This window comes from Pongo abelii, chromosome 11 (genome assembly GCF_028885655.2).
Source record: "Pongo abelii isolate AG06213 chromosome 11, NHGRI_mPonAbe1-v2.0_pri, whole genome shotgun sequence".
Taxonomy (NCBI): Eukaryota; Metazoa; Chordata; class Mammalia; order Primates; family Hominidae; genus Pongo; species Pongo abelii.
In genome coordinates, this window is record NC_071996.2 from 109,503,620 (window position 1) to 109,521,352 (window position 17,733).

General features: G+C 43.5%; 1 protein-coding gene and 1 long non-coding RNA gene across 7 annotated transcripts in view; one reads left to right on the forward strand and one right to left on the reverse strand.

Moving 5' to 3' along the window:
* The window catches only part of CMKLR2 (chemerin chemokine-like receptor 2), a 38,218-nt gene that overhangs the window by 16,660 nt on the left and 3,825 nt on the right, over positions 1-17,733 (reverse strand). For 3 of the 6 annotated variants that reach the window (XM_002812792.5, XM_054549681.2, XM_063712998.1), the window contains exon 2: positions 12,023-12,077. The exons of the other annotated variants lie outside the window; for them this stretch is intronic. The gene's annotated coding sequence lies outside the window, so the exon portion shown is untranslated. The remainder of the gene's footprint in view (positions 1-12,022; positions 12,078-17,733) is intronic. 6 annotated transcript variants of the gene reach the window in all.
* LOC134759615 (uncharacterized) overlaps positions 11,371-17,733 on the forward strand; it is a 67,196-nt gene continuing 60,833 nt past the window's right edge. The window contains exon 1 of the long non-coding RNA XR_010136081.1: positions 11,371-11,806. This is a non-coding gene — a long non-coding RNA (uncharacterized LOC134759615). The remainder of the gene's footprint in view (positions 11,807-17,733) is intronic.

Below are 17,733 nucleotides of genomic sequence, written 5' to 3' on the forward strand. Positions count from 1 at the left end.
TAGCTGGGATTACAGGTGCACACCACCACACCTGGCTAATTTTTTGTATTTTTTTTAGTAGAGATGGGGTTTCACTGTGTTGGCCAGGCTGGTCTTGAACTTCTGACTTCGTGATTTGCCCACCTCGGCCTCCCAATGTGCTGGGATTACAGGCATGAGCCACTGCGCCAGGCCTACTTTTTGTATTTTTTAATAGAGATGGGGTTTTACCATGTTGCCCAGGCTGGTTTCGAACTCCTGAGTTCAAGTGATCTGCCCACCTCAGCCTCCCAATGTGCTAGGATTGCAAGTATGAGCTACCGGGACTGGTGTTCTCTTTTTAAAAAAAAAAAATTATTTATTTTATTTATTTTTTAAAATTATTTATTTTATTATTTTATTTTATAAAATAAATTTTATTTGAATTTTGATTCAATTATATTTTATTATTTTTTAATTTTAATTTTTATTTTTCTATTTATTTGGTTGGACATAGTGGCTCATGTCTGAAATCCTAGCATTTTGGGAGGCTGAGGTGGGAGGATTGCTTGAGGTCAGGGCTTCAAGACCATAGTGAGAACCCTGTCTCTTAAACAACAACAAAACAAAACAAAACAAAACAAAAACTCCTTGTTTACCTTTGCTATAAGGATATAGTCTAGGTCTTTATCTCATGCTCTCCCACTTTTTTTTTTTCTATTTCATAAACTGAAACAAGTGGTAACTTCTTCCCAAACTTTATCTCAAGTCTTGGAAAGAATCACAATGTAACAATGTAATGTAATCAGCAATGTAATATTTGAAAGTCTTGATCATAGTAGAGAGAAATCTCCAAATTAGTACAGTTATCCTTCAGTATCCACAGGAGATTGGTTTCAGGACCTCCCATGCATACCAAAATCCAAGGATGCTCAAGTCCCTGATATAAAATAGTATAGTATTTTCATATAACCTATGCATATCATCCCATATACTTTAAATCCTCTTTAGAGTACTTATAACACCTAATACAATGTAAATGCTATAAAAATAGTTGTTGTATTGTTTAGGGGATAACAATAAGAAAAAAAGCCTGGGCATGTTTAGTACAGATACAGCCATTGATTTTTTTTTTCTTCTGAATATTTTTCATCCGTGGAACTACAGATATGGAGGGCCAACTGTGTTTTCTTTTTTTTTGAGACCAAGTCTTGCTCTGTCACCCAGGCTGGAGTGCAATGGCACGATCTTGGCCCACTGCAACCTCCGCCTCCTGGGTTCAAGTGATTCTCTTGCCTCAGCCTCCCGAGTAGCTAGGATTACAGGTGTCCGCCACCATGCCCAGTTAGCTTTTGTATTTTTAGTAGAGATGGGGTTTCACCATGTTGGCCAGGCTGATCTGGAAATCCTGACCTCAGGTGATCCACCTGGCTCAGCTTTTCAAGGTGCTGGGATTACAGGTGTGAGCCACCGCACCTGGCCCCAGCTGTGTTTTCTTAAAAAGAGATTTCTGTGTATACAAGTAACTTTTTATCAGGAAAAATATGGGCACTGAATTTGGAAACCTTGATGGCACAGGACTTCTGTAACTTTACATTTGCAGGGCATGTACATGGACATGTAGGACATGTAGGGCATGTACATGGACAGCTGTTAGAGATCTGAAATGTTTAGTTTATGTTGCAGATATGTTCATCCATATAAAGAGTCAGAACTAAAGCTTGCATCCTCTTTAGTGTCTTCTGGGCAATGTTATGTATCGTCACATAACAAAGAACTGATTTTGGAAGCAAGCACCATGGCAGGGTACCTACCAGATTATAAAACTTCTCATAAATAGATATCACCCATGGTTTAAAATTTTTTTAAAGGCTAAAGATGACTATGTCTGAGACTAGAATATTTAATCATGACCTGAAATCTCTGCAGGCCAAGATAGGCTTCCAAAATTTCCACCGGGGAACATGGTGGAAATTTGTACTCCTGTATCTCTGCTTTCTATTTCATCATTATTTGGCACTGAAGATGTTTTGGTTCTCAATCACTCATTGTCACTGACATTGATAGAAGCCCAGGGAGAATATCCGGTTTAGGGTGGAAACTAAATTGGTGGTCAATGTATTCTTATTTTAATTTACATCAAGATACTTCCTCTCTTATAGAAAGAGAAGGCTTTCTCCTAAAGGGGAGGGAACAGTAATCAGGGAACTTGCAGAATATATTGAGATTGCAGCCACTTCACAAAACAATACTGTTCATTATCCGGAGAGGTAATACGTGAACTCAGCGAAGGGGAGGGAAGGGAAACTTGTTTTTGTAGCAACAGTAATGCTGTTTCAACACAGCAGCAAAAGGAGGGGGAGGAGGACAATTCTAGAACTTCCTTTCATTAGTACAGATTATGCTTGAAAATATTTTTGCCTTTTTTTCTCCTAGGAGGAGATACAAAGGAGTATAGGATAAAATGTAGATATAAAAGATAAAGCACAGGTTAAAAGACTTGCTCGTTGATCACAACTAAACAATGTGGGTGCCAGATTCATTATTATGATGATTTAATGGTTTAAGACATTCGTTATGGGCTTTTTTTTTTTTTTTTTTGGAGATGGAATTTCGCTCTGTCACCCAGGCTGGAGTGCAGTGGCGTAATATGGCTCACTGCAACCTCCACCTCCCAGGTCCAAGCAGTTCTTGTGCCTCGGTCTCCCAAGTAGCCACGCCCGGCTAATTTTTGTATTTTTAGTAGAGACAGGGTTTCACCATGTCGGCCAGGCTGATCTTGAACCCCTGGCCTCAGGTGATCTGCCCGCCTCAGGCTCCCAAAGTGTTGGGATTACAGGCATGAGCCACCACACTGGGTCATCATAGACATTTCTTTTTTTTTTTTTTTTTATGAGACGGAATCTTGCTCTGTCACCCAGGCTGGAGTGCAGTGGCACAATCTTGGCTCACTGCAAGCTCTGCCTCCCAGGTTCACGCCATTCTCCTGCCTCAGCCTCCCGAGTAGCTGGGACTACAGGCACCAGCCACAAAGCCTGGCTAATTTTTTTTGTATTTTTAGTAGAGACAGAGTTTCACTGTGTTAGCCAGGATGGTCTTGATCTCCTGACCTCGTGATCCGCCCGCCTCGGCCTCCCAAAGTGCTGGGATTACAGGCATGAGCCACCATGTCCGACCCATCATAGACATTTTAAATTATTTTATGGTAATGAAAACAAAAGTAGCAACTGCAACACTATTTTCTCATGGCCAATCTATATTTGGAACAGTTTGTCGAGTTCTGCAAAACAGACATTGGAGAGACCATTGGAAAACAAAAGCAGTGCAAAAGAAAGAACTCTGGAGGGTGATGGAGGGGACTTGAAATTAGTCTTTGTTGGAATGCTTAAGGAACCAGTGAGAAAGGAAAACTTAAAGAGTTTCATGACTATCTTCAGATACTTGAAGATGCTAGGGCAGAAAATGTTGGCATAATAGTCAAGAAAACTTTGACATAGGAGAAGCAAGACGTTACATCTGTTTAATATCCAGAAAGTTAAAAGTCTACCAAGAAAGCAAGCAAGCAAGCAGAATGCATTGCATTGGGTGGGCACTAAGGGAGTTTGAACACAGCCTGGATGCTGCTGGCTGGGGATACTCCAGAAGGCACTGACTCATGCACTAAGTGGGCTTTTCACATCATCCTGCAAGGGCAAGACTCTATGATAATGGATATCATTTTTGAGCTCTTATTCTCTATTTACAGATTAGGAAGCTGAAGATCAAGAAAATTAAAGAATTTATAAAAACTCTTCAGAGTCCAGGCACAGTGGCTCACGCCTATAATCCCAGCACTTTGGGAGGCTGAGGCAGGCAGATCACCTGAGGTCGGGAGTTCGAGACCAGCCTGACCAACATAGGGAAACTCCATCTCTACTAAAAATACAAAATTAGCTGGGAGTGGTGGCACATGCCTATAATCCCAGCCACTCGGGAGGCTGAGGCAGAAGAATCGCTTGAACCCGGGAGGCGGAGGTTGTGGTGAGCCGAGATCACGCCATTGCACTCCAACCTGGGCAACAGGAGCGAAACTCCATCTCAAAAACAAACAAACAAACAAAACCCCAAAAACTATTCAGTGGCATGGTTAGCATCCTTATCTAAATTGGTAAATGCCTATGTTCTTAACCACCAGGCATTTGGGGCACAAGAATCCTTCTTCAAAAGTGCTTAAACCAGACCACGCATGGTGGCTCATGCCTGTAATCCCAGCACTTTGGGAGGCCGAGGTGGGCGGATCACTTGAGTTCAGGAGTTTGAGACCAGCCTGGCAAACACAGTGAAACCCTATCTCTACTAAAAATACAAAAATTAGCCGAGCGTGGTGGCACACGCCTGTAATCCGAGCTACTTGGAGGTCGAGGCAGGAGAATCGCTGGAACCCTGGAGGCACAGGTTGCAGTGAGCCAAGATCACACCACTGCATTCCAGCCTAGGCGACAGAGCGAGACTCTGTCTCAAAAAAAAAAATAAATAAATAAATAAATAAATAAATAAATAAATAGGAGAGAGCGATGCTGAATTTAGAGAATAAATCTACATTCCTTTTCTAGAGCTGCACCTGTGGCTGAATGAAAAAACAAAACAAAACACAAAATAAACCATTCTTCCCTGCAGAGGAGGATGACTTGATAGGAGGAAGCCCAGAATGATGCATGGAAAAGAAAGCGACTTTGGTTCTTTCTTAGACGCTTCCTCACCACTCCCCTCTTCTCACCTCCACCTCCAGGCCCAGTGGAGCAGCCAGTGTATAAGAACAGTTTTTAATTTTGAGCTTTTATCATAGCTTTATTTTAGTACTACGTCAGAAGTCCACATTTGCCCAGGGTCTGCTCTGTTCCTCGGGCTGGTTCTGACTCTGTTGTTAAAGTCACTGCAGGATGACTTTACAAGAACCAAATTACCAGACGTAAACCAACCCTCATCCAGCCTCTGGCAGCTGGATTCTGAGGAATAAATGAAGAGAGGACACTCAGGCAAATGCATATTCTTTTTTGGTTTGTTTTTTAGACCAAGTCTTGCTCTGTCACCCTGGCTGGAGTGCAGTGGTGTGATCTCGGCGCACTTCAACCTCCACCTCCTGGGTTCAAGTGATTTCTACTGCCTCAGCCATCGGAGTAGCTGGGACTACAGGTGCGTGCCACCATGCCTAACTAATTTTTGTATTTTTAGTAGAGACGGGGTTTCACCATATTGGCCAGGCTGGTCTCAATCTCTTGACCTCGTGATCTGCCTGCCTCGGCCTCCCAAAGTGCTGGGATTACAGGCGTGAGCCACTGCGCCCGGCCCAAATGCATATTCTTTACTGCTCCAGAGCTGGTTAAGTCCCAAATGCCCTTTCAGTCTCTCTTGGTGACCTGTAGGACTCCTATGTGAACCTGTAGGACTGCATTTGTCTAAGCGCCTGTCCTTTCTTCTGGGACCCAGTGTGATTGCTTCTAGGTTTTTTTCTTCTACGTTTTCTAAGGGCAAGGGTACTTTCAAACGGTGCAAATCCAGGTGCTGGTTAACACTTCAGGCACAGGACATGGATGAGAAAGAAGAAGATCAAACAGGGAAAGAAAAATTTTAACCCAGTATCTTGCTGTAATCAAAGCCCTCCAACTAAATCCCTTTGTAGGGTTCTGGGGATTCCATTTTGTGCTCTGCCTAGCAGTGCTCTTGAATGGAATGGGGTTCATTATGGGAGCAGTGCCCTGTAGAGGTTATGACCCACTGTCACATCTTGAGTTTCCCCTTTACTCTTCAGTTTCATTGTAATTTTAAAAAAATTTTTTGTAGAGATGGTGTCTTGCTATGTTGCCCAGGCTGGTCTAGAACTCTTGAGCTCAAGCAATCCTTCCACCTCGGCCTCCCAAAGTGCAGGGACTACAGGTATGAGCCACGATGCTCAACCCAGTCTCATTTTCTTTTTGTAGTTTTACCCTCAAAACTGCCATCACTTTTTAATTAAAACAAATGAGAGCCATTTTCTCTCAATACACTATTGTGCACAAAGGTTTGTGATCCATCTTCAAACACCTGGACAGCTCACTCTACACATTCAGGGATTCCAGCCAGTGGAATATTTTCCATGTTGGTTTTCCCCCTTGATCCACCCAAAAGTTCAGATTGTATGATGGAGGGCTGAGATTAGGGTGAGACAGGTGAAGCTGGGTTATGGAAGAGCAGGGTAGGACCTTGTCTTTGTTTAAAATTTTGATATTTTGTTAATCATGGATTATTTTCCATTAATTTTAATTACTGAGGCTTTTGGTGCCCTGTTAAATTTTGCCTCAATTGCCTTATCCTAGTTCTGACCTGCCATAACACTTGATCCTGTTTAAGTCCGTGGATATTAGGCAGTCCTGTGTGCTGAAAAAGCATTGGAACTTAGGAGAGATGGTTCTAAAATGTAGCTCTGAATATCACTAGTATGTAACTTTGGGTGGGTCAGTGGCCCAGTTGGGACCCCAGGTGTCTCATGTGGAAAATACAGGTGACATCTAATTCTAAACTTTTATGATTCGGCCCCTGGTGTTTTCTAGCTGAGAAGCTCAAAGATGGCAGCACCGTATATTCTAGCTCTTTTATTACTCTCCATGCCTCAAACTAGCACCAAATCCGGCCCCTTGCACAGAGTGGACATTCAAACAATGTCTTCCAGTAAATGGTTTTTTGCACATTGGAACAAAAATATAGATCAAGGTCCAAACCAAAAAGCCTACACAAATTAAAAACATTCTGCAAATGAAAACAAAACCTTCCCAAACAAGAATATTGTACCTCCCTCATTCCTCCCACAGAAAAGAACCAACTGAAATTATTAGTGTTTCCGATTCGTGAAAGTATGGCAAAGTCTCACTGCTTTTTCTTTCCCCCAGGAAATATTCTATTCAAATATTTCAGATTTTGAGTGAAGCAGACTTATGTAATCATCCTGCCTTTGGGGATTTCTGTCCATCTAAAGATGCTAGAACCACCCTAATGAGTCACAGTTCATAAAATGTAACATCTGTGAGAGAAGGTTATAAACATCAGCAGTGCCCAGAACAGCTGTAGAATTTTAGAAGAAACAGAATTTCCACTTCCCGACTAGTTCTTCATATTTAAGTTCATGTAACTAGCATGCAGGGAGAGAGAGAGCATTTGTGCATGTAGCCCAAACCCCCTTTTCTTTTCTCCTCTTTTTTCCTTGAGAGAGAGAGAGGTTGGGTGCAATGGCTCACACCTGTAATCCCAGCACTTTGGGAGGCCCAGGTGGGCAGATTACTTGAGACCAGGAGTTCGAGACCAGCCTGGCCAACATGGTGAAACCCCATCTCCACTAAAAATACACAAAATTAGCTGGGCTTGGTGGCACATGCCTATAATCCCAGCTACTCGGAGGCTGAGGCAAGAGAATTGCTTGAGCCTCGGAGGTGGAGGTTGCAGTGAGCCAAGATTGCACTACTGCACTCCAGCCTGGGCAACAGAGCGAGACTCTGTCTCATCTAAAGAAAGAGAGAGAAAGAGGAGAGAGAGAGAGAGAGAGCATGAGTGCGAGCACATGCGCAAGAAAGAATGCCGGGAGGGAAAGAGGCAAAGGAGGGAAGGGAAAAGATCCTGGTTCAATGGTAAAATACATGACCTTAAAATAGAAAACATATTTTAAGCGCCCTTTTCTTTATTCTTAGCCTATTTTGTATTACAGCATTTTTTTTTCCCCCAAAGTGGAGCCTTTCACTCTGTCTCCCAGGCTGGAGTGCAGTGGCTCAATCTCAGCTCACTGCAACCTCTGCCTCCTGGGTTCAAGCGATTCTCCTGCCTCACCCTCCCAAGTAGCCAGGATTACAGGCACCCACCACCATATCTGGCTAATTTTTGTATTTTTAGTAGAGATGGGGTTTTGCCATGTTGGCCAGGCTGGTCTCAGGTGATCCACCTGCCTCGCCCTCCCAAAGTGCTGGGATTACAGGCGTGAGACACCGTGCCCGGCCCTATGACATCTTTTCCACATACCGATTCTCTAACCAGTGGTAGAAATGAGAGGGCAAGAACCACTTTAGAGACACTTCTTGACATATTGTAAATTGCTTCTGGACACGAAGAGTATATACCAATAGCTGTATAGTAAGTCATTTTAATTTACTTAATCTTTCTTTCATAGTTGATATTAATCACCTTGTCCCAGAAACAAAGGTCTGGTATTTGAGGGAAATGAAAGTGACCTTCTAAAGGCCATTAAGAATGGTGGGTTGGCCAGGCGCAGTGGCTCATGCCTGTAATCCCAGCACTTTGGGAGGCTGAGGCGGGTGGATCACCTGAGGTCAGGAGTTCGAGATCAGCCTGGGCAACACAGTGAAACCCCGTCTCTACTAAAAATACAAAATTAGCCAGGCCTGGTAACACATGCCTGTAATCCCAGCTGCTCGGGAGGCTGAGGCAGGAGAATCGCTTGAACCTGGGAGGCGGAGGATGTGGTGAGCCGAGATGGCGCCATTGCACTCCAGCCTGGGCAACAACAGTAAATCTCTGTCTCACCAAAAAAAAAAAAAAAAAAAAACAACAACAACAGAAAAAGAATGGTGGGTCATAGAAAGGATGGATATAGGCACATATCTGCACTGTCTATGGTCTCAATACTTAAGACAATTCAAAAGCCAAGTACATCTTAGGTATTCAAATTCAAGGAAACAGTCACAAAATATCTTGACACTGATACCAGTAATACAATATACCTTCACTGAAACACAACACAAGCACTTTTCCTTTTTATGTTTCTTTTTTATTTTTATAGAGACGGGATCTTGCTATGTTGCCCAGGCTGCACTAGAACTCCTGGCCCCAAGAGATCCTCCCTTTCAGCCTCTGGAGTAGCTGGGATTACAGGCATGTGCCATCGTACCTAATAGGCAGTTTATTTCTGACAAGGAACTTGGAAGGAACACAATAAAAAACCATCTGATACAAGAAAATTTTGTTTTAAAAATTCTACTTTTAGAAAAATTTCCTGTATCTTTTGTTCTCATCACAGATTTTCTCTAACAAGGCAAAATCAGACAAAGCATGTTTTTTCCTTTTCTTTCTTTCTTTCGTTTTATTTTTATTATTATTTTTTAGAGGTAGGGTCTCACTCTTTCTCCCATGTTGGAGTGTAGGGGCACAATCATAGCTAATTGCAACTTCAAACTCCTGGACTCAAGGGATCCTGCCACCGTAGCCCCCTGAGTAACAGAGATTACAGGCACCCGCCACCACTCCTGGCTAATTTTTGTATTTTTTGTAGCGATGGGGTTTTACCACGTTGGCCAGTCTGATCTCAAACTTCTGACCTCAAGTAATCCTCCCAAAGTGCTGGGATTATAGGTGTGAGCCACCCTGCCTGGTCAGCATTCACTTGTTAAGCAACACCTGCACTGAACTTTATGCCAGTTGCCAAGCAAAGCAAATAATCTTCTCCAACAGGTTTTCCTAGCAGACAATGTGTCTAGGCAGAAATTACAGGCCCTGAATTATTTCCTTAAAATGGATTTAATAATTCTACATTAAAGAGATATGTAATATTGACTAATGGCTTATGTAGTGCCTTTTCACCATGAAAAGCAAGTAAATGTAGTGTACCCCAGCAGGGTCCCACACAACCACTTTTCATGTACATTTCCTTTGAACACACACCATTCACCAAGGGCATCACAATTAGTGCCCTGTGATGACCTGTTCTGTGATTTAAACAACCTAAATTTCTGCCCAAACACAACCTTTCTGCTTGACCTTGAGCTCAATGTGAGTCAACAACGGGATGAGACAGCTAAAAAAAAAACCAAAGTAACTTTGCCCTTGGGCTGTCTTAATAGAATTGGGGGAGTGTTTATCCAATTCTACTTGAACTGATCAGACAGCACCTAGGGGTACTGTGTTCTTTTCTGGGAATTACAGTTTAAGAGAAACAATGATAAACTGAAATATGTCCAGAGGAGAGGGAACCGGATGGAGAGAAACTATATCATGTGAGGAGCATTGAGCAAACTGGTGGAAGCTATTTATCCTGGAAAAGAAAGAGCAGGGTAACAATTTTTTCAAATGCCCAAGGGCTGGCATTTGGAAGAGGTTCAAACTGGCTTCAAAAAATTGAGGGACGCTAATGTTAGCTCAATGTAAGGCAGAATTTCCTAAAGATTATAGTAGTTAAACATTTAAAAACCAAATTAAATGAATTATTTATTCAGCACCTACTATGTATTCTAGGCCCTGGAGAGAGAGTAGGACACACAACTTATGGAGCTTTCATTCTACTGTAAAGCTATGTCAGAGGGTGGTACATTTCTCATACTTGGAGATGTTTAATGATGCAACCATAAAGTGAGGGGTTTTAAGCAGGAAATCAGACATCACACGTGATTGGACTTGTTGATGTCTAAAGTTCAGTAAGCACTGAAACCCTAAGGTTCTGTTAGGTTCTACTAAGTTTTCTGAAGGGATGGGGTGACATGGAGGGTATAGAGAGAGAACGGTATGAAATATATTTTTTTAAATAATCTTTAGACTGTTTGAAAAGGGGTGGAGTCAGATTGGCTAAAGATCATAGGATCACAGCCTTGGTTTTGTGTGTGTGTTTTCCCTTTGTTTTTAAAAGACAGTTGCTAGACTCAGTTGCCCAGACTGGAGTGCAGTGGCGCAACAATGGTTCACTGCAGTTCCAACCTCCTGGGCTCAAGCAATTCTCTTGCTTCAGCCTCCTGAGTAGCTGGGGCTGCAGGCGCGCCACCACGTTCCGCACTAGGCTGGTTAAAGCTGGATGGCGTCATAGCTATTCGCCCAGGGCGCCCGCCTCATTCGGGTGGGGATGGGGGAGGTGGGTGGTGGCAGCGGCGGGGGGCTGGGTTTCAACCCACCCAGGTCAGGCGGCCAGCTTACCTTACTACAAAAGAGGAAAACTCTGCTCCTCTCAGTGCCTCGGTCCACGCGGCACTGTAGACCTCAGACGCTGCCAGCCCCTCAAAGCCTGTCACCCCTCCATCCACTGCACCCACTCCAGCGCGTTTCCTTTCCTATTGTGGACACCTCCCAAACTCACCTTCCACCCTAGTTCTTTCTTGCTACCAGATCCACCTTCTCCCTCCTAGATAACCCTGTTTTGTCCCCCTTTGTAGGCACAAACTTGAACCTTGCTCCGTTTGAAAGAGCCCAGGCCGGGCACGGTGGCTCACACCTGTAATCCCAGCACTTTGGGAGGCCGAGGCGGGCGGATCATTTGAGGTCAGGAGTTCAAGACCAGCCTGACCAACATGGTGAAACCCCGTCTCTTCTAAAACTACAAAAAAAAAAAAAAAAAAAAAAAAAAAAAAAAAAAATTAGCCGGGCAGGGTGGCGCATGTCTGTAATCCCAGCTACTCGGGAGGCTGAGGCTGAGGCAGGAGAATCGCTTGAACCCGGGAGGTGTTTGCAGTGAGCCAAGATCGCGCCATTGCACTCCAGCCTGGGCGAAAAGCGCGAGACTCTGTCTCAAAAAAAAAAAAAAAAAAAAAGCAGCCCAACACCGGTGTCTTGCATTCATTACAAATCGTGTCCACAGCCCACTTCCCAACTTACAACTTCCACCTCCAGGAGAGGACTGGGGGCTGGAGATTGCATTAATTTTCAATGGCCAGTGGTTTAATCAATCATGACTAAGTAATGAGCCTGCGTAAAAACCAGAGCTTCCGGTCTGGTGAACACACGGAGGTCCTGGAAATGGTGGCGCGCCCAGAGGGCATGGAAGCTCCGCGCCCCTTCCCACAGACCTTGTCCCGTGCATCGCTTCCATCCGGCTCTTCTTGAGTTCTGGCCCTTGTAGTAAACCTGCAGTTTCGTAAGTACGCCATTTCCCCGAGTTCTCCGACCTGATCTACCAAACTAATTAATGTGAGGGGCGGTCGTGGGAAGCCTCAGCCTCCCAAGTAGCTGGGACTCCAGGCATGTGCCACCATGTCCAGATTAGTTCCTGTTTTCTTATTTGTAGGTACCGCTTTGCATGTTTTTCTCAGCCCAGCATAGATACTGAATCAAATACATTGATCAAGCTTACCATATAAATGTTTTGGTACAATCAGTTCCTGTTCCTTCATCGATGATCTAGGGAACTGGGGAAGAAACCATGAGTAAAGTGTTCTAGGTTTATTGTATGAATGACAAAAGATAATATATGTTAGGGCATAGCACAGTGTCTGGATCATAGTAAGAGCTCAATAAATGTGCAATATCAGGCCGGGCGCAGTGGCTCACGCCTGTAATCCCAGCACTTTGGGAGGCCGAGGCGGGCGGATCACGAGGTTAGGAGATCGAGACCATCCTGGCTAACATGGTGAAACCGTCTTTACTAAAAATACAAAAAATTAGCCGGGCGTGGTGGCGGGCGTCTGTAGTCCCAGCTACTCGGGAGGCTGAGGCAGGAGAATGGTGTGAACCCGGGAGGCGGAGCTTACAGTGAGCCGAGATCGCGCCACTGCACTCCAGCCTGGGCGACACGGTGAGACTCCGTCTCAAAAAAAAAAAAAAAGTGCAATATCATTGTTATGACTTTACTTGATTCTTTCATTACATTGTATTATGAAATATTTCACATGACTTACATGACTTTGCTGAAACATTGCAAATTCTTGGGCTTCTAGCTAATTTAATGATCAATGGCTCTAATCAGAGAGCTCATTTGTGGTTACCGTTTTCTGTTTTTGTCTTTTTTTTTTTTTTTTTTTTTTTTTTTGAGACAGAGTCTCGCTCTGTCACCCAGGCCGGAGTGCAGTGGCATGATCTCAGCTCACTGCGACCTCAGCCTCCCGGGTTCAAGCAATTCCTCTGCCCTCAGCCTCCAGAGTAGCGGGGGTTACAGGCATGAGCCACCACACCCAGTTTGTGGGTACTTTTGATGGCATTTTGGATCTGGGTTTCATCCTGAGAGAAAACATCAACTGAAAGACTGCTGTGAGCCACAAAATAATGGTTTCCTGCTGTTACAGTAAAGCTACGCTGTGTTCATTCCGTCCTTGACAAAGTGGCACATTCTGATCTTGTGATAATGTTCCACCAAAGGAGTTAATTTATTTTGCAGCAAAAGATTTGTGTAGATGAGTTCATTTCTTGTGATGAATATCAGTACAACATAATCAGGCTACTTGCTATGATCTCACTGACCTGCTGTAATCCAACTGGCTAAAGAAGCAATCAGTTGTTTTTCTTAGGAAGAGATATATTTTGTTTACTCTCTTAAGTTTGATGAATATATCATTTACTGATTGCTTGAGAAACAAGTAAAAAGAAGTGGTCATAATTTGGGAAATTAGTAAAGAGCATCCAGTGATTCTGAGCAGATTCCATTTACCATATCTAGAAAATAGGTCTCTATTTTCAAAAATCAATCTTTTATTTATTTGAGGCTGAAAGATGTGTGAATATTCTTGTAAATGTTCAAATAACAAGTTAAACTAGCTAAACTTTTTTTTAACTTACTGCATTTTGGGAAATCTAACATATCTCTGAAGAAGTCTCGAAATACGACTTTGTTTCTTTCTTTTTTTGGAAACAGAGTCTGTCTCCAGGCTAGAGTGCACTAGCACAATCATAGCTCACTGCAGCCTCGAACTTCTGGGCTCAAGTGGTCCTCCCACCTCAGCCTTCCCAGTAGCTGGGACTACAGGTGCACACCACCACACCTGGCTAATTTTTGTTTTTTTTTAATTTGTGGTAGAGACAGGGGTCTTACTATGTTGCTTAGGCTGGTCTTGAACTCCTGGGCTCAAGTGATCTTCTTGCCTTGGCCTCCCAAAATGGTGGGATTTTAGGTGTGAGGTGAAAATGCCACTTTTACACAGTGTTTGGTGTATCATTATTATTATTATTTTTTGAGACGGAGTTTCGCTCTTGTTGCCCAGGCTGGAGTGCAATGGCGTGATCTTGGCTCACTGCAACCTCTATCTCCCAGGTTCAAGCGATCTCCTGCCTCAGCCTCCCTAGTAGCTGGGATTACAGGCAGATGCCACCATGCCCGGCTAATTTTGTATTTTTAGTAGACACGGGGGTTTCTCCATGTTGGTCAGGCTGGTCTCGAACTCCCAACCTCAGGTGATCTGCCCGCCTCGGCCTCCCAAAGTGCTGGGATTACAGGCATGAGCCACTGCGCCTGGCCTGTTTGGTGTATTATAATCCTTCCTACAAGACAAGCAGTTTTCAGTGTGTGCTGAAATACACCCTTCCCCATTCAACTACCAAAAACCCAGAAGGAAGACCATGGAGAAACACCATATTTATCTATGAAATATCATTCCAGAACAAGGAGTCTCTCCCAGACAAGAAAGAAACCATTTCATTTTACCACCTAAATTTTTCCCAACTTGTTTGTTGTATGTAAAGAACTGTAATTAAGTATGCATTTATATGTGTGTGTTAATAGGGATAAAATCATTCTAAAGGTGGATGGTTTTATTTTGAATAGTTAATCAAATGAGAGTCACATTGGGGCACAATAACAAATGGAGAGGCCATGTTTAATGTTATCAATACAGCTGGGTGATATAATAAATAATTTATATCAACATGGCATTTTCCATATAGTAACCAAAAATTTATTTGACTAAGCTTTTATCTCCTAAACTTGCTGGTGGTTTTGGAATTAAAGAGAAAATCACCAGCTCTTCTAAAGGGTAAGTGGTACTTTTAGATGTTACTTCCCTAAATGAACTCTTCCCTGCCTCCAAAAACCTATGCCCCAGCCTAAATCAGGGTCCCTGCTCTAAGCTCCTCACTTACAGCAACTGTTACTATGTATGTGGAGGCTTATTTCATGAATGTCTGTCTCTGTTACCAGCCTGTGGTTTTGCTTACCTTCATACTCCCAGAGCCTAGCACAGTGCTTGGCAAACTGTAGGGCTCAATAGTATTTATTGAAGGAAAGACTATTCAGTAGGTTTTGATAAAGGCATTCATGTGCCTGGGCATCTTGGCAATAACTATTTTGTCTGAGAAGACAAATGTGAACTGGAGAAGAGAATTTTAGTTCTTGATTATCATCAAATCCATTAGTTCCCATTTCAGTCCCCCGCCTCCCCCTTTTTTTTTTTTTTTTTTTTTTTTAACCAAAAGCATTAAAAGAATGTTGAGGACCTAGAAAAGCCAGCCCCACTCTTGAGAGGTGTGTTCAATCTGTTCAGCCACTTCCTTGGACCAGCACTTCTGACTGACAACAGGTCCCATTTCTAGGAAAAGATGATGAGATTTTTCTCTAAACTGGTATGAGGAGCAAACAAGTTCACTATAAACCATTGTCACTGTCATGTGTTGCTTATAATTTTTTTTTTTTTTTTGAGACAGAGTCTCTTGCAATGTTGCCCAGGCTGGAGTGCAGTGGCATGATCTCGGTTCACTGCAACCTCCACCTCCAGGGTTCATGCGATTCTCTTGTCTCAGCCTCCGGAGTAGCTGGGAAAACAAGCATGTGCCACCCCACTTGGCTAATTTTGTATTTTTAGTAGAGACCAGGTTTCGCCATGTTGGCCAGGCTGGTCTCAAACTCTCGACCTCAGGTGATCCACCTGCCTCGGCCTCCCAGAGTGCTGGGATTACAGGCGTGAGACACCATGCCTGGCCTGTTGCTTATAATTAAAACCAGTTGACCTAATTCCACTCAAAGGAAGCAAGTACCAACCACGTCTAATTATGTAAATAGCACTTAACACGTATAGTAATACTCAGCATTTCCTGAGTACTTGTTAAGTACAGTACAATGCTAAGCAACTTCACACGCATTGTCACATTTCATTCTCACAAGAATCCTGGGAGGTACTGTTATTATTTCTACAAGGCTAAGAGAGCTTTGGCACTTAGCAAAAAGTGGTGAAGACCAGACTAAACATCTGGGTCTGTCTGACCTCAGGGCCTCAGGGCCTCTTTTTATTTTTCTGAGAGATTTTTTATTTTTTTGAGATTTGAGTTTCGCTCTTGTTGGCCAGGCTGGAGTACAATGGCATGATCTCGGTTCACTGCAACTTCTGGCTCCTGGGTTCCAGCGATTCTCCTGCCTCAGTCTCCCAAGTAGCTGAGATTACAGGCATGTGCCACCACGCCCAGCTAATTTTGTATTTTTAGTAGAGACAGAGTTTCTCCATGTTGGTCGGGCTGGTCTCGAACTTCTGACCTCAGGTGATCCACCCACTTCAGCCCCTCAAAGTGCTGGGATTACAGACGTAAGCCACCATGCCCAGGCAGGGCCTTCCTTCTTAATCCCTGCACACACAGTCCGTCTGAGTAATGATCTGTTAAGGTTCTCATCTCCCTTACTAAACTAAGAACATCAAGGGCAAGGAATAACTTTTACTCATCCTTATATCTCAGCAAGGAGCAGAGTGCTCAGTAGGTGCTCAATGAATGTCTCATGAAAGAAGAAGGAAGTGCTTTCTCAATCATCAAAACTATCTTATGTTTAGGCTGGGTGTGGTGGCTCATGCCTGTAATTCCTGCAGTTTGGGAGGCAGAGGTGGGAGGATTGCTTGAGGCCAGGAGTTTGAAACCAGCCTGGGAAACATAATGAGACCTCCGTCTCTACAAAATCGAAAAAGTAGCCAGGCATGGTGGTGTATGCCTGGAGTCCTAGCTACTCAGAAGTGGGAGGATTACTTGGGCCCAGAAGGTCGAGGTTACAGTGGACTGTGATAGTGCTACTGCACTCCAGCCTGGGCAACAGAGAGAGCCATGTCTCAAAAATAAACAAACAAATGTTATGCTTACTATGGTTTTAATGTGTAGAAATACACGAAACAAATATTTATATAAAATGAGACAAATATTTACATATATAAATATATGTAACTTTTTTTTTTTTTTCCAGGCAGGGTCTCACTCTGTCATGCAGGCTAGAATGCAGTGGCATGATCACATCTCATTGCAGCCTCCACCTTCCAGGCTCCAGCAATCCTCCTGCCTCAGCTTCCTAAGTAGCTGGGACCTCCTGCCTCAGTTTCCTAAGTAGCTGGGACTACAGGCATGCACTACCATGCCTGGCTAATTCTTAAATTTTTGGTAGAAACAAGGACTCACTACAGTGCCCAGGCTGGTCTTGAATTCTTGGGCTCAAGCAATCCTCCCATCTTGGCCTCCCAAAGTGCTGGGACTACAGGTGTGGGCCACTAGGCCCAACCTTCTATTTTTATTACATTTTGATCCATTTTTTATGTCAAAGCATAAGAAATTGCCATTTTGTTAGATCAAAAATGGTTAAGGTCACAGCCAGGCTCGGTGGCTCACACCTGTAATCCGAACACTTTGGGAGGCTGAGGTGGTTGGATAACTTGAGGCCAGGAGTTGGAGACCAGCCTGGCCAACATGGTGAAACTCTGTTTCTACTAAAAATACAAAAATTAGCCAGGCATGGTGGCACACGCCTGTAATCCCAGCTACTCTGCTGGCTGAAGCGTGAGAATTGCTTGAACCTAGGAGGTAGAGGTCGTAGTGAGCTGAGATCGCAACCACTGCACTTCAGCCTGGGTGACAGAGTAAGACTCTGTCTCCAAAAAAAAAAAAAAAAAAGCACTTTTTGTTTTTTGTTTTTTCACTTTTATTTTAAGTTCTGGGATACAGGTGCAGGATGTACAGGTTTGTTACATAGGTAAATGTGTGTCAGGGTGGTTTGCTGCACAAATCAACCCATCACCTAGGTATTAAGCCCAGCATCCATTAGCTATTCTTCCTGATGCTCTCTTTCCCCTAGCCCTCCCACATGCCCCCAGTGTGTTGTTACCCCCACATGTCCAT